Here is a 14,701-nt window from a genome sequence, read left to right as displayed (position 1 = left end):
AAACATTATTTCTACCTTTTTCTCTTTCTCTCTCTCTTCTCCTTCTGGACTTCCATTATGCATATCTTGGTACATTTCATGGAGTCCCACAGGTCTCTTAGCCTCTGTTCACTTCCCCTTATTCTTTTTTCTTTCTTTTCCTCATACTGGATAGTCTCAACTGACCTATTTTCAACCCCACTAATTCTTTTTTCTGCCTACTCAAGTCCTCTCTGGTATATTTTTCATTTTAGTTATTGTAATTTTCAATTGTAGGATGTCTATTTGGTTCCTTTTTATGATTTCTATCTCTTGTGAAACATCATTCTCATGCTTTTCTCTAGTTATTTAGACAAAGTTACTTTTAGCTCTTTGAACATGTTTAATATAGTTGACTCACCATCTTTGTCTAGTAAGTACAATGTGTGAGCTTTCTCTGAAATAGCTTCATCAATTGCTTTTTTTTTTTTCTGTGTATGGGCTGTGTTTTCTTGTTTCTTATCATGTCTCAAATTTTTGTTTAAAGCTAGACATTTTTAATATTTTAATGTGATAACTCTGGAAATCAGATTACCCCCAACCTAGGGTTTGTTATTGCTGCATGTCATAGTTATTTAGTGACTTTCTAAAATACTTTTGTAAACTCTGTTCTTTGTAGATACTTAAGTATATATTCTAGCTTAGTGGTCAACTGATGTTTGGGCAGAGATTTTCTTAAATGTCTAGAACCAGAACAAACAAAAAGAATCTCCCAGTCTTTGCAGAGGGGGCCTATGTGTTTTAGGGCTTGTCTTTGACAATTTGGTCTGGTAGTTTACAACTCTTTATAGTCTTCAATTTTGCTCGTGCAGAGACTCAAAGTCAGTCAGAGGTGAGAACTTAGGGCCTTTTCAGGCATTTCTTGGGCATGCGAACAGCCCTACATATGCACATGGCTTCTAGATTCCTGGGAATATGTCAGAGTTTTTTCAAAGCCTTCATTCCCCAAAGTGTCTCATTCTCCAGCCATTCCTCTTAAGTTTCTTGGTTAGTCTATTGTTTGCCCCAACAGCTATATTTTGCCTCAAGTAGAATTCACTACAATATTTAACTGTAAATGTTTTGGACAAATGCCAGAAGGGTAGTGATTTTAGCTGGATGAGTTCTGAGTTAGCCAAGATAAAGACAAGCCATTTGAACAGATCTCCCAGGGAGTCCACAGACAGATGTACTATGGACATTTCTTTGTAAATGATGTCTTCTTCTCCCTCAGAAGAGGTATTAGGAATGTGCACTATAATTTTCAAGACTATCATTGAGCTGGTGAGTAGGGGATGGGACTAAGGTAAGTTAAAATGAGACAAATCTTGATCTTTGTAATTATACTTAGCCATTTTTTTTTAAGTTCTGCCTGAATTGTTGTGAGTTATTGATTAGTTTCCAGAGTTCTGAAGAAGTTGATTCTTAAAAATTGTTATCATTTTTTTGTCATTGTTGCTTTGATGAAGGCCTAGACTTTTGAAATTCTTTTACCTCACTATTTTCTCTAATGTTACCCTCTTTGTGTAATTTTTTTATTTTTTAGGAGGTGGTGGGGAGGAGGTGGGGAGGAGAGATTCTTTGTATAATTTTTAAAAATAAAAGTATGCACCTATTTTTGATAGTCTCCCCTTATTCATTTGCATGTGTTTTCCTGGGGCAGGGAGAGATTTTAAATGAAAAACATTGTAAGCAATTTCAATATTTGTTGAAAGTTCCCTAGGTTAAGGGATTATTTTTCTTAAAATTGTAGTAATAATAATAATAATGTCTATCTTCCATGAAGCATTTATTATGTGTTAGGTATTGCTCTATGTGCTTTATATACATTATCTCAATTAATCCATACAACAACCCTATGTTGTAGTGACTTTTATCATCTTCATTTTATACCTGACAAAAATGAAGTTTAAAGAGATTAAATTCAAGATCACATTGGTGGTAAGAGGCAGAGATGTGCTTCATAACAATGTGAGCCTGATTCCAGTGTTGCTTTTAATCATGATGCCAGGGGAGGAAGTAATTCAGAATTCCATTACATCTGACTTTGATGTTTAGGTCTTTTACTGTTAGCATTACCATTAAAATTAAAGTATCATGTATTAATACATTGGGTGAAAACCAGGATATTGACCTAAACATGCCAATCAACAAGTATTTACTGAATACTTCTCAGATGTCAGTATTGTACTAGAAATTTCTTAGCATAAAGTATGATTTCTATCTTCTAGGATCCAATTATCTGCCAAGAAAGTGAGAACGACTATGTGAGAACTAATTAAGCTCTAAACTATAAGATACTAAGAATAAATTCAATGGAATTTCAGAGAAAGAGGTCATTGGTCATAGACTGTAGTGCAAAGGGAGGTTTCATGAAACCATTGAAGTAAACTTGAAGAATGAAAAGGATTGGACATGACTTAGAAATGTATGCTTCATAGCTTAATTTAACAATTCAATTAAAATAACATTTTTCTAATATAGACTATCCTCAAGGCATGGAACCTATAAAAGATGAAGCTCTAGACCCTCAACCTTAATGCATTCATTTTTGTTGACAATATAATATATTGTGTTGGGTTTGTGTGGAATGTCACAGGCAAACATAAGAAGAAATTAAGTCTGTCTGGAGAAATCGAGGACAAATTTGGAAACACCAAAGAGGAAATGGCATTCAAGTTGGCCCTCAAGGATGAGGTAATAATAGCAGTTGACTCTATTACACTTACCCTACTGGAAGGAACCAACCTTCTTCGGCATTGGTGAGAGTATGCCAGCAAGATCTCTTGTTTCTCCTACCAGAAGATCAAGCTTTTTATTTCCTAGTCTATAATGTCTTTTCTGCAGAAGAGCAATCCACAATGTGGATGGACAGCTATAGGCAGTTTTATTACCTATACTACCTTGACAAGAGCCAGAGGGAGGATAAAAAGGTCTTGAGCACTCAAGAAACTCTTGGATATACATACTAAAATTTAAAAACAAATGAGCAAACATGTATTTATTATGTTGTTTGCTCTCTTTGTTCCATCTAGGTTCCTGAGTATCACAAATACTATTAGGGTCACTCTCTTTCAAGTTCTTCATTATTTTTATGGCATTATAGGATAAGAAGGGATTTGGTGTCCCAGACAACCTTATTTGGCACCTGCATAGTCCTTCCTTGATAGTAGCACTTAATTATCTTAAAGCTGGTTGGTTTCTTTCCAAGTTCATTGCAAACCATATTGTTAATCTTGTAAATGCCAGTTGGGGTTAAGCTGACTTGACTTTTTTTTTTTTTTTTTTTTTAACTGTCCTTGTACTTTAGGTTCAGCTTATTTGGCAAGGCTAGTTTTACTTTGCTTATGTCAATTTCTATTTTTTTTAAATTTTATGTCCCATCAGCAAATCTCTAGGAGGAGCATAGTTTTGCAGAATAGCAGTCCAGGTAGAAAGATAAGCAAAGGCTCCAGGTTTGGAAATTCCTGTTCACAGAACATAAGGTTTCCAAGAACTAGAGATCAAAGTGGGAAAGTAGGGAATAGTCAGGTCATATACAAAGTCAAGGAATCTGGACTTTGTTCTGTAGAATCAATGGGATAGTGACTGATCTGAAAATCATAAGATCATTGTGAATCATAAGACCATTCCATTTGCATAATAGAGGATGATTAGAAGTAAGCAAATGGCAATGGTGTTAGGGACACTAGTATTAAACAAGTTATTAAAATAGTCACCAGGGATTAATTTGTCTCTATTTATAATCTAATGGGTAGGGATTTTTTTAAAGTTGAAATAGGACAGAAAAGAAGGATGTACAGAAAGAAAATAATGATCAAATTTTAAATAATTATCATTTATTTTTTATAATCATTAATATGACTAACTGTAAATGCTATGAAGTTCAAAAGTAAAGCTTGCATCCTCAATATATTTTACTAAAATTAAAATATCAGCATGAAAATACATTTTTGTTGATATACCATTTCACTTGTATGTATTAGGTTAAGTATGAAATGTCCGATTTCCTTAAGTATTAATACTAAGGTTGACAACTGATAGATCTCTGACTTTTCACTTTGACACTTCTTATTTTATTTTTATTGTTGAAGTTACATCCTCAGTCTTTCCAATGAACATTTGGGCTTGTGATTATCTTTCAAATTTTTTTAGCAATTTTTGTGAAACTATGATTAAGTGAAAAAATCATGTTATTTTCGAATATGACTTCCATCATGGAACCAATGCAGTGCAGATAGCTTGAAATATCAATAAAGTGTATGGGGAGGATGTGGCTAATGAACACACAGTACATTGATGGTTTGAGAAATTCCATTCAGGTGATTTCAATCTTGAAAATGAGCCATGTGGGTGATCTGACACTAAGGTGGATAATGATGAGCTGAAAGCTGTAGTGGAAGCGAATCCATCTCAACCTACGTGTGAATTAGCAGCAAGGTTTGATATTACTATTCCAACAATATTGGAGCATTGGAAACAAATTGGCAAGGTAAAGAAGCTGGATAGATGAGTTCTGTGTGAATTAAACAAGTGTCAGAAGAGAAATCTTCTCTAAGTTTGCCTTTCTTTGCTGTCACAATATAAAGGTGAACCATTTCTACACTGTATTGCTACGGGTGATGAAAAATGGATTCTTTCTGACAATCGCCAGCATGGGCACAATGGTTGGATAAAGATGAACTGCCAAAACACAGTCTAAAATCAAAGACTCATCAAAAAAAGCTAATGGTGTCTGTTTGGTGGTCCAGTGCTGGTATTATCCACTATAGCTTCATGAAACCTGGTCAGTCAATTATAGCGGATGTCTACTGCAACCAACTGGACGAAATTATGAGGATGCTTGGGATTAAGCAGCCAAGATTGGTCAATAGAGACAGGCCAATCCTCTTGCAAGACAACACTGTTGCACAAACAACGTTGCTCAAACTACAGAAGCTGGACTTGGAAACTCTCTGCCATCCACCGTATTCCCAGACCTTGTACCAACTGGACCACTTCTTGTGAGGAAACATATTCAGTTCTCAACAAGTCGTGGAAAACGCCTTTCACGATTTCATCACCACTTTCTCTCCAGGCTTCTTTGCTGCTGGGATAAACAAGCTACTGTTAAGATGGCAAAACTGTGTCGATAGTTTAGGCGCATACTTTGATTAATTGTACTGCTTCTTGTTTGAGATAAACTAAACTTTTCATTTGAAATTGGACATTTCATATTTAATGACCAAATATTTCTAATTTACAGATTGTAGGCTACAAAACTTTTGCTCTTATTTATTTCCTCCATAAATATCGCTGCCTTCTCCTCCCCACAGAATGGAAAAGTCAGAAAATCAATGATCAAACTTTTACTAAATTTTTAGGAATTGAATTGTATTCTATTATTTTTTCCCCTTCTCTTTGCATCATCTTGTTTTCTGACTGCAGCACTTTTAACTTCTCTCACAACTTTCATATGAGAAACCTAAAACACTTTGAAGAATAATAAATAGTACCCTACTCTCCCTACCATACTGGCAATCTCATATTCAGATTAATTGAAGTGGTTATATTTATGTACGTTTTATCACAGATTTTACTGTGGTCATTTTATGGATTACATTTTTATATTATAACACCTTCTATATATAGAATATGTGATTAATTTATGTATATATAACTACTCATGAGAACTCTGAGAGGATTGTGAATGAATTACATCTCAAAAAAATTAAAATTAAAAATAAACCTGAGAGACAGGTGATGCTTATCACTAGTGTTTACAAATACAAATTGAGATTTGTACAATTAATGCTTACTCAGGAAAATCCAAAAAAATATATTTTTTAAAAAACCTAGATGAGTGATCATTATGTTTCTCATTTAATAAGGTTCTCAGCTTAACACATGAAGCTGTGTTATGTTTCAGAATTTCTTCCTACTAATATTTTTATTAGGTTGGTGGCTATCAAAAGTGCAGCCTTTTTGCTCGAGAAAAAACCCAAGGGTGTGATAGTATCTAATATACATAGAAGATGGTGTCATAAATCAATAGGAAAAGATGATTATTCAATAAGTCAATTATTGAAAAATTGCTTATGTATTTAGGAAAAAAGCTTTATCTAAATACACACCTCAGAGATTACATGAAAATTTACAGATTTATTGGAGAGTAAAAGAAAAAAAAAGACCTCAATGTATTAAAACAAAACTAAAATGAACAGATAGTGAATTCTTATTACAGTTCTAAAAAGGCAGAAAACTTTTCAAGTTTAGAATGAATGCAGAACATTCCAAAGGAAAGTATTGATAGATTTGACTGCATATAATTAATAGCTTCTGTTTGCTATCAAAAAATCAAAATAAAAGAATAAATCTCACACCTAGACACAGTATTATTTTTATTAGAAAAAATATAAATAAGCCTAAACAGTTGATAGATAATAGAGTGTAGATTAAAGAAAATATAATCCACCCAGTTAACTCACCCAGTTAACCCACCCAGTTAATGGAATATTATAGACATGGCAATTAATGTTTACAAAGAATTCATAATGACACTTTATAGAAGCCATATGTTGCAATATGAAAAACAAAGCTGAAAAAAACTGTATATGTCAAATGAACACAAATCTGATAAATTACTTCTAACATTTTTATTATTTTGTTTTCCAATTTCAATAGATTTAGGGGGTACAAGTGGTTTCTTGTGACATGGATGAATTCTATAGTGGTGAACTCAGGGCTTTTAGTGTACCTGTCACCCAAACAGTGTACATTGTCCCCAATAGGTAATCTAATATTTTTAATTTTAAAAAGTTTTAAATATATCTGCTATATAACAGCAACCGTTTTGGCATTTTAGTATTTATCTATCTATTCCAAGCCCTATTTGGGGAACAATCTCTCATTAAAATCTTTTTGTTGTTTTAGGTTACTTTGTCTATTTTTGTTTGTTTTAATGAACTCATTCAAGGTTTTAAACTCAAAATTTGAAATTCTTCAAATTTTCTAAGTCAATATTTAAAGAGTAAATGACTAGCATGGTTTAAAATTCAGGAAACACAAATTCTTGTCTCCTAGACTCTTGTTTACAACCCTGGGGGAGAACCACTTTAATTTATTTGCGGTACTGTATTATGTATTTCTTTTAACTCAGCACATTGTTCTGCATTTTATCCAAGTGCCCATCAACTCCATCCGTCTTCTGTAACAGTGTGATCCTAACCAGGACACAGACTAATCGAAGCTACCACCTCCGTGGACACCTTAGAACCCACGTGGCAAAAGCACTAACCCTGTGGGTATCGTAGACACAGAAACCTCTATAGTTCTGTGGCATGTGCTTTTCACCACATATGGAAGACTCTTCATATTAGGCCCACCAATTAAAGCAAATATACATGAAACAGGAAAAAACATTCCGGACAAGGATAAAAACATAGCATGAAAAATTGTACAAAAATAATATAATTTTGTTTTTACCTTTGTACTTATTTCTAATTTTTAAAAAGAAATGTGCATCTTTATCTAGTTGGGCCTTGTTATATCCTTCATCATTTGTAATTAAGTGTAGCTTTTCCTCAGGTTCCTGCCCAAACTATAAATCAATCTCTCTCTTTCTTTCTGTCTCTCTCTCTCTCCCGACTCTTTATAATCCTAAATTCAGAATGCAGTACTGAATCCATTGACTTTCTCCCCTCCTGTTTTAAATGTGTACGTGCACACACACACACACACACACACATATAAATTTATCCTATTTCTCATCCTTCATAGCATAACCAGTAGTCTCTTAGTCACTTCATGTTCCACAACTAAGACTGATGATTTTTCAACAATGCCCACAAAGGGCAAAATTGGTTTTAAGATTCATCTAAAACACTCCACTTTTTGCCTCCTTTTTTTCCTCATTAAGTCCCAACTTTCTTGCTTTTTACATCGTGTCAGGCATTGTACTATTTCTTGGTCCTTTTTAATTCTTTAGTATTTAACACAAACCACAAGGTAAGAAAACTCTTTTTTCTTTTTTCAAACAGCACAGCATGTTAATGTACTGAATCTTTCTACCTTAATTTTTTAGTATTTACCTTTATTTGAGGATCATAATGGTAAAATCCAAATACTTTGATTTATCTCAAATTTGAAGTTAGGGAACTCTTTTTAAAGCTATTGTCTTGGAATTTTACCTCTCCTACCTACCTGCGCACACACATATGCTTTTTACAATTTCTTCCTGTTCTTCTTTTCTGAAGCTTTTCTGAGCTTCTTCTTGTCACATCTGGCCTTTCTCTTTGCTATGATAGTTCTGATCCCTTTGCACATCTTGTTCATAGCAGCACTAGTCACAATCGCCAAGAGGTAGAAGGAAGCAATCCAAATGTTCATGGATGGATGCATGGGTAAACAAAATGTAGTATCTACATACAGTGGAATGTTACTTAGCCTCAAACAGGAAAGAAATTCCATCATGCGCTACAACATGGGTAAACCTTAAGAATGTTGTGCTGAGTGAAATAAGCCAGTCAGTCATAAAAAGACAAATACCGTATTATTTCACCTATATGAAGTATCTAAAATAGTCAAATTCATAGAAACAGAAGAGAGAATGGTGGTTGCCAGGGGCTGAGAGGAATAGGAGGGGTAAGGAAGTTGTTGTTTAATGAATGTAGAGTTTCAAATCTGCATGATAAAAAAGTTCTTGAGATCTGTTTTACAACAACGTGAATATACTTAACACTACTGAACTGAACACTTAAAAATGGTTACGATGGAAAATTTTATGTTACGTTGGTTTTTTAGCACAATAAAACATGTTGAAAAAGGGGAGAAGGGTATTTGGGGCCCTTGACATGGAAGTGCTGACTTATATGTCAATTCCCACTTGAGCCCAATAATTGGGGAGTCTAGTTATGATAGCTGGCAAATCATCACATGATTAACATATAGCTTTTGCTTCAAATAAGAGCCTTCCCATCTTTGTCACCCACAATGCTTTGAATATATCTTTATTACAGCACTTAGCCTGTTGTATTTATAACTCTTTGTCACCCCCACTTGATTGTGGATGCCTGACAGACTGTGATTGTGCTTTATTTAATTTTATAGCCCAGAAGGCTAGACACGTGGCAAGTGCTCATACTTGAATGATATTTAAGTAATTAAAATTGTTAATTGCAGTAAATTGAAAGAGCACTGGCCCAAACATTATGGGATCTGGGTTCTAGTTCTATTTCTACCACTCTCTGGCCTCCTTGATCATCCGTTTATTGATCTATAAAGAGAAAAGTTTGGACGAATCGTTCTCCATCTTAGCTCTCAAATTCCATCCCTGTACATCAGTGGCTCCTACAGAATGACATGAGAAGGCAAAATGATGATATAGCCACAAATTTGAAAACTTCTATTTGGAATCTAAGCCTAGAAAACTAGAGCATCTTCAGACCAATAACAAAATCCTTAGATGGGCAATAAAACAAAATCCAAAGAGAGACACTAATGTAGTATTTTCTAATGACCACATTGCATGAATTTGGCAGGAGTGAGGGAATTACTATTTCCTCCTTCTCCAGGTACTTAAGAAAACAAGGACATTGCCTTCTGTAAAACTATTTAATAGATTCTTGAAAAACTTAATTTCTCCATTTCCTACTGTTTTCGATACCATGTTACTTTTGGGGTAAACTGGAAAGAAAAGACTACTGTACTACAAAAACATCATATCTTTACTTCTCGTTTTTCCTTAAGAAAGACCTATTGGGATAACATAATGTTGAATTTGCAAAGCTAGTGGACCTCATGACATGAGACAATTATATTAATTACTTTTCTTAAAAGTATATCTAGAACTTTCTACTATATTCTGAAAATAGAGTTAAGTACTTTCTCCTTATCTAAAAGCCAAGTTGCTTGCATAGCTGTACACAGAGATTTCCAGTCCTTTGAATCTCCGGGTATTTAAAAATGTCTGCAATCTCTTAAAAGAGCATATTAACATGTATCCAAAAAGTTAGACTGTAATACTATTTAACTGCTCTATTTTTCCATTATGGGTCTGTCAGCAGGAATATGTTGCCCTATAGTACATGACAAGTGAAAACGCTGGTAACATTGTTTTTCATAGACAGAAAAAATACCAAAGAAGCAATTTCTTAGCTAAAATGTCACCTGTTAGATGTATAGGGCTCACTGTATTTTGTTGCCCTGGTAACAGATGGTGTAAAATGACTCCTTTGCACCGCTCCATCGGAGTGATTGCATCCTGTTTTTTCCATCATTTTACAAGAGGCTGTTTTCATTCTCCCTTCCTGACCATATTAAGTGTAAAGAGATTGAATTACTGTGCTGTACCCTCTCCATCCGATGTGGATTTAAGAGTTGATATTGATGTACTGAGAACTGCGTGCTTCTTCAAGAAAAAAAAAAAAGCTACAAATTATAATGAATTTGACTTTTATGTATCGACCATTCTAGAGTTGAAGTAGGGTTTCTGCACCCAAGGGATAGACATGGCCTGATCAGCATTTTTCACTCGAACGAATCCAATTGATAAAGCAATATACTCAGTGTCACTTTGCTTGATCTCCAGGTTTAACAATAGTCATGCTAAAAGTAGATACATTACTCTATAAATTTTACCCATAAAAAAAAAAATGTGCTGGCCATAGCTTTCTACGGCTGCCCTGCTTCCATCTTTTAACTGAGCAGGGCAAAAAGAAGGCCTACTCCAAAATTGTGCTGAGACCGTGCAAGTGTGGGCAATGTGTATTCAGGTATGTGTCCCGACGACTGGGAGCCAGACACCACTTTACTCCCCTGCCCACACACCCCCGAGTCGGAAAGCACTTCCTGTGAAAACCGGCTTCTTGCTTTCTTAAATGGAAAATTACTCTCCAAAGTGACACGCTGCTTTATAATTATCAGACTGTTTCACTGTGTCACTACGAGCAACTTAATGCCTCAAAAACCATTTAGCTGAAAATTTCATTTGTCCCACATTTGAAATAGGAGAGTGCTTTTCTTAAAGTCAGGGTTTTCATTAATGTACTTTGGGTAATTTAATTTTTCACCATTGCTACATAATACTTGCCATTCCACAATTTTTTTTTTAAACTTAGAATTACATAAAGAAAACAAATGAGAGAATGTGGGGGGAAAAAGGAAGATAGGAGAGGACATTTCAAAAGAATAGAAAATGCTCCCTTACCTTGCCCTGGGAGGTGGGGCAGGAATAGTTAATTAACATTTACGTCATAGGAAAAATACCTCTAGTTAATTGCAGTCCCTAAACAGTAATCCCCTTTCAGAATTTTGTATAAAAAAAAAAACTGTTTTGAAGTCGTACTGCTTGGTTACAATTGGGAGAGGTGAGAGATTCTGCCTGCATTGCCAGTTTGGACAACTGTGTACTTAGACTTTTTTAAATGACTTCAACCATGATGACAAAAGATCATTCCCCTTCATAAGGGAAGCACTGCAAACATTTAAATAGCTAACTAATGACCTTTTTATTGTTTGATTATTCTTAATATGTGTACAACAGGAAACGGTAGTATCGATTTGCTCTTCTATTCTTCTCCGGTAAGTTGGCTATGAAAAGTTCTTTGTTTTAAATCGTTGTCTATCTCTGTCTCTTCTCCTTTTGGACCTTCTACTGCCCCTGTCCTAATTTCTTCAATGACCTATATCCCAGAAATTCACTAAGGTAAGGTATCCTGGTCTTAAAAGGTCATTGAAGAAAACCCAGCTCAGCTTCTAAACATCCATTTTCATTGGCTTCTTGCTGTCATAGCACTTTTATGTCCTCTGTCCCTGTGGGTTGCTGTCATGTAATTAACATCCTAAAGTGGTGGTTCTCAAAGTGCGGGCCCTGGACCAGTAGCACCAGCATCAATTGGGAACTAGTTAGAAATGCAAATTCTCGGGCCCACGCAGCCCTGTGGATCAGAAACTGCAGGGATGAGGCCCAGAGACCCGTGTGTTATGAAGTCCTTCAGGTGATTCCAATGCTTGCTAACATTTGAGAACCTCAATTTGTTCACAATTAGCCCGTTCTGGTAATCAAACCCATATCACTTCCACAGTCGTGGTTGAAAACAACTGATTTCAAGTGACACTGCTATGACAAGGGGCTTTGGTGGTCTGTGTGCCCCCTTCCAAGAGTGTATTGGTTCTTATCTTATGAACCTTACAGAGTTTGAAGAGAACACCTTAAAGTACCTTTAAGTGTGATCAATCATGCCATAAGTGTAAGCGGAGCTTAGGGGAAAATACTATCAGAATCGTAGTTCCAAAACTGGCGTTCTATTCCTTGCTTGCCACTAACTATGTATGTTCTTCAGTAACTCACACAGCCTCTCTTTCTTCAATTCCAAATGGGAACAAAACCATCTAAGTCACAGAGTCATCATCAGAGATCAGATAATAGCTGAGAATATGGTTTCTAAATTATAAAGAGCTACACAAATATAAAAAGATATTATACTATTAATAATATCACTTTGTATCTTTAAAGACAGCCTTAATTACAAAAGATTTAGATAGTGAACGACTGCTGATACTATTAGTAAATGTCTTTTCCCACTCTGTATGCTTCTGGAAAAATCAGGGATTTTTAGTAAAAAGGTTTTTCCTCTTTGCCTGTTTGGGCTCTGGACTAGCTGCATAAATAGCCTGGCGCACAATACCACCTGCTTGGAAGATGGCATGAAAGAGCAGCTCTCATTTTGTGCTCAATCACAGAAACAGTCCCTCACCCATATTTTAAGAAAGATAAGAGAGCTGCCAGGCGTAAGTGCCTTTTAAATATATTTCCTTTGCAGGATTACAGGACATGGAGAAACTGACAACCGCCGATGTTCCTTTCTGGGTCGTGCCATATCTTCCTGGGCGGGGGTAATCGAGTGAGAAGCTTTGGGGTGATTAGGACAAGATGCTAAGATGAAAGAATTGTACATATGGGGACGGGAACACACAGCTCTCCCTCCAACCCTCTCCCACCTCTCTCCACACATCAGAGTCTGAAATACTGGGAGAAGCACTTTCCAACAGAAAATAGTGAAAGCCACACATGTCATTTCTTTTTCTTTTTCTTTTTTCTTTTATTTCAGAATATTACAAGGGTATGAATGTTTTGGTTACATAAATTGCTTTTGTACCATTTGAGTCAAAGTTGCAAATGTGCCTATCACCCAGACAGTGTGCATTGTGCCTGTTAGGTGTGAATTTACTCATCCTCTCCTACCCACTCCCACCTGCTTCATTTCCGATGAATGTTATTTCCATATGTGCTCATAAGTGTTGATGGATTAGTACCAATGTAATAAATATATGTGGCATTTATTTTTCCATTCTTGTGATACTTCACATAGAAGAGTGGTTTCTAGTTCTATCCAGGTTAATACAAGAGGAATTAGTTCACCAGTTTTTACGGCTGAGTAGTTCTTCATGGTATACGTGTATCACATTTTATTAATCCACTCATGTATTGATGGGCACTTGGGTTGTTTCCACATCTTTGCAATTGTGAATTGTGCTGCTATAAACATTTGAGTGCCAGTGTCTTTTCTACAGAATGTCTTTTTTTTTCCCCCTTTGGATAAATACCCAGTAATGGGATTGCTAGATCAAATGGTAGGTCTACATTTAGTTCTTTGAGGTATCTCCATACTACTTTCTGTAGAAGTTGTACTAGTTTGCAGTTCTACCAACAGTATATAAGTGTTCCTATGTCTCCTCATCCATGCCAGCATCTGTTGCTTGGGGACTTTTTGATAAAAGCCATTCTCACTGGAGTTAGGCGATATCTCATTGTGGTTTGATTTTCATTTCCCTGATGATTAGAGATATTGAGCATTTTTTCATATGTTTCTGGCCATTAGTCTACCTTCTTTTGAAAAGTTTCTGTTCATGTCCTTTGCCCACTTTTTAATGGGGTTGCTTAATTTTTTTCTTGCTGATTTGCGTGAGTTCTTTAGAGATTCTAGTTATCAGCCGTTTATCAGATGCATAGCTTGCAAATATTTTCTCCCATTCTATAGGTTGCCATTTCAATTTTTCTCATAGCTTCATTAAAATATATTTAAAAACAGTTAGGATTGATTTTTAAAATTTGTTCTATTTAATACAAGATATCCAAAATAATATCATTTCAACATGTAATCCATGTAAAACATTACTAATGAAACATTTTACATTCTCTTTTCCATACTAAGTCTTTGAAATCTGGTGTGTATTTTATGCTGACAGCTCACCTCCATTTGGACCAGCCACGTTTGAGCACTCAAATAGCCACATGTGGTTAGTGTGGCTACTGTACTGGACAACGGAGGTTTAGAGAACCTTCACTGTAAAATCAAGATTGATAAAACATAAAAAGTCTTACGGAAAAGTTGAACCCCCTGCAGAACATGTTTGAGCAGTCACTGGTTCTGTTTTTGTGCCCTTCTCTTCTCTTCCACACTCTCTTTTTCTCCTGCCCCAGCACACGCACACACACACACACACACTCACACACAGGCTCACACTCACACTCACTGTGCATCCCTGGGGCACAAAATGCTGGGCAAACTTCTCCCTTCCCCTTTCAGATGCTGTTGCTTCTGTCTGTCTTGACAGAGTGAAGCCCCCACTGTGTCTTCTGAACAGTGAATGGAAGGAGATGGTGGTTCGGCTTGGATTCATAGATATGCAGTATTCATACCAATTGTGCCCCTGTTCTCTTCAA

This window comes from Eulemur rufifrons, chromosome 7 (genome assembly GCF_041146395.1).
Source record: "Eulemur rufifrons isolate Redbay chromosome 7, OSU_ERuf_1, whole genome shotgun sequence".
NCBI lineage: Eukaryota > Metazoa > Chordata > Mammalia > Primates > Lemuridae > Eulemur > Eulemur rufifrons.
This window is presented reverse-complemented; position numbering follows the sequence as displayed.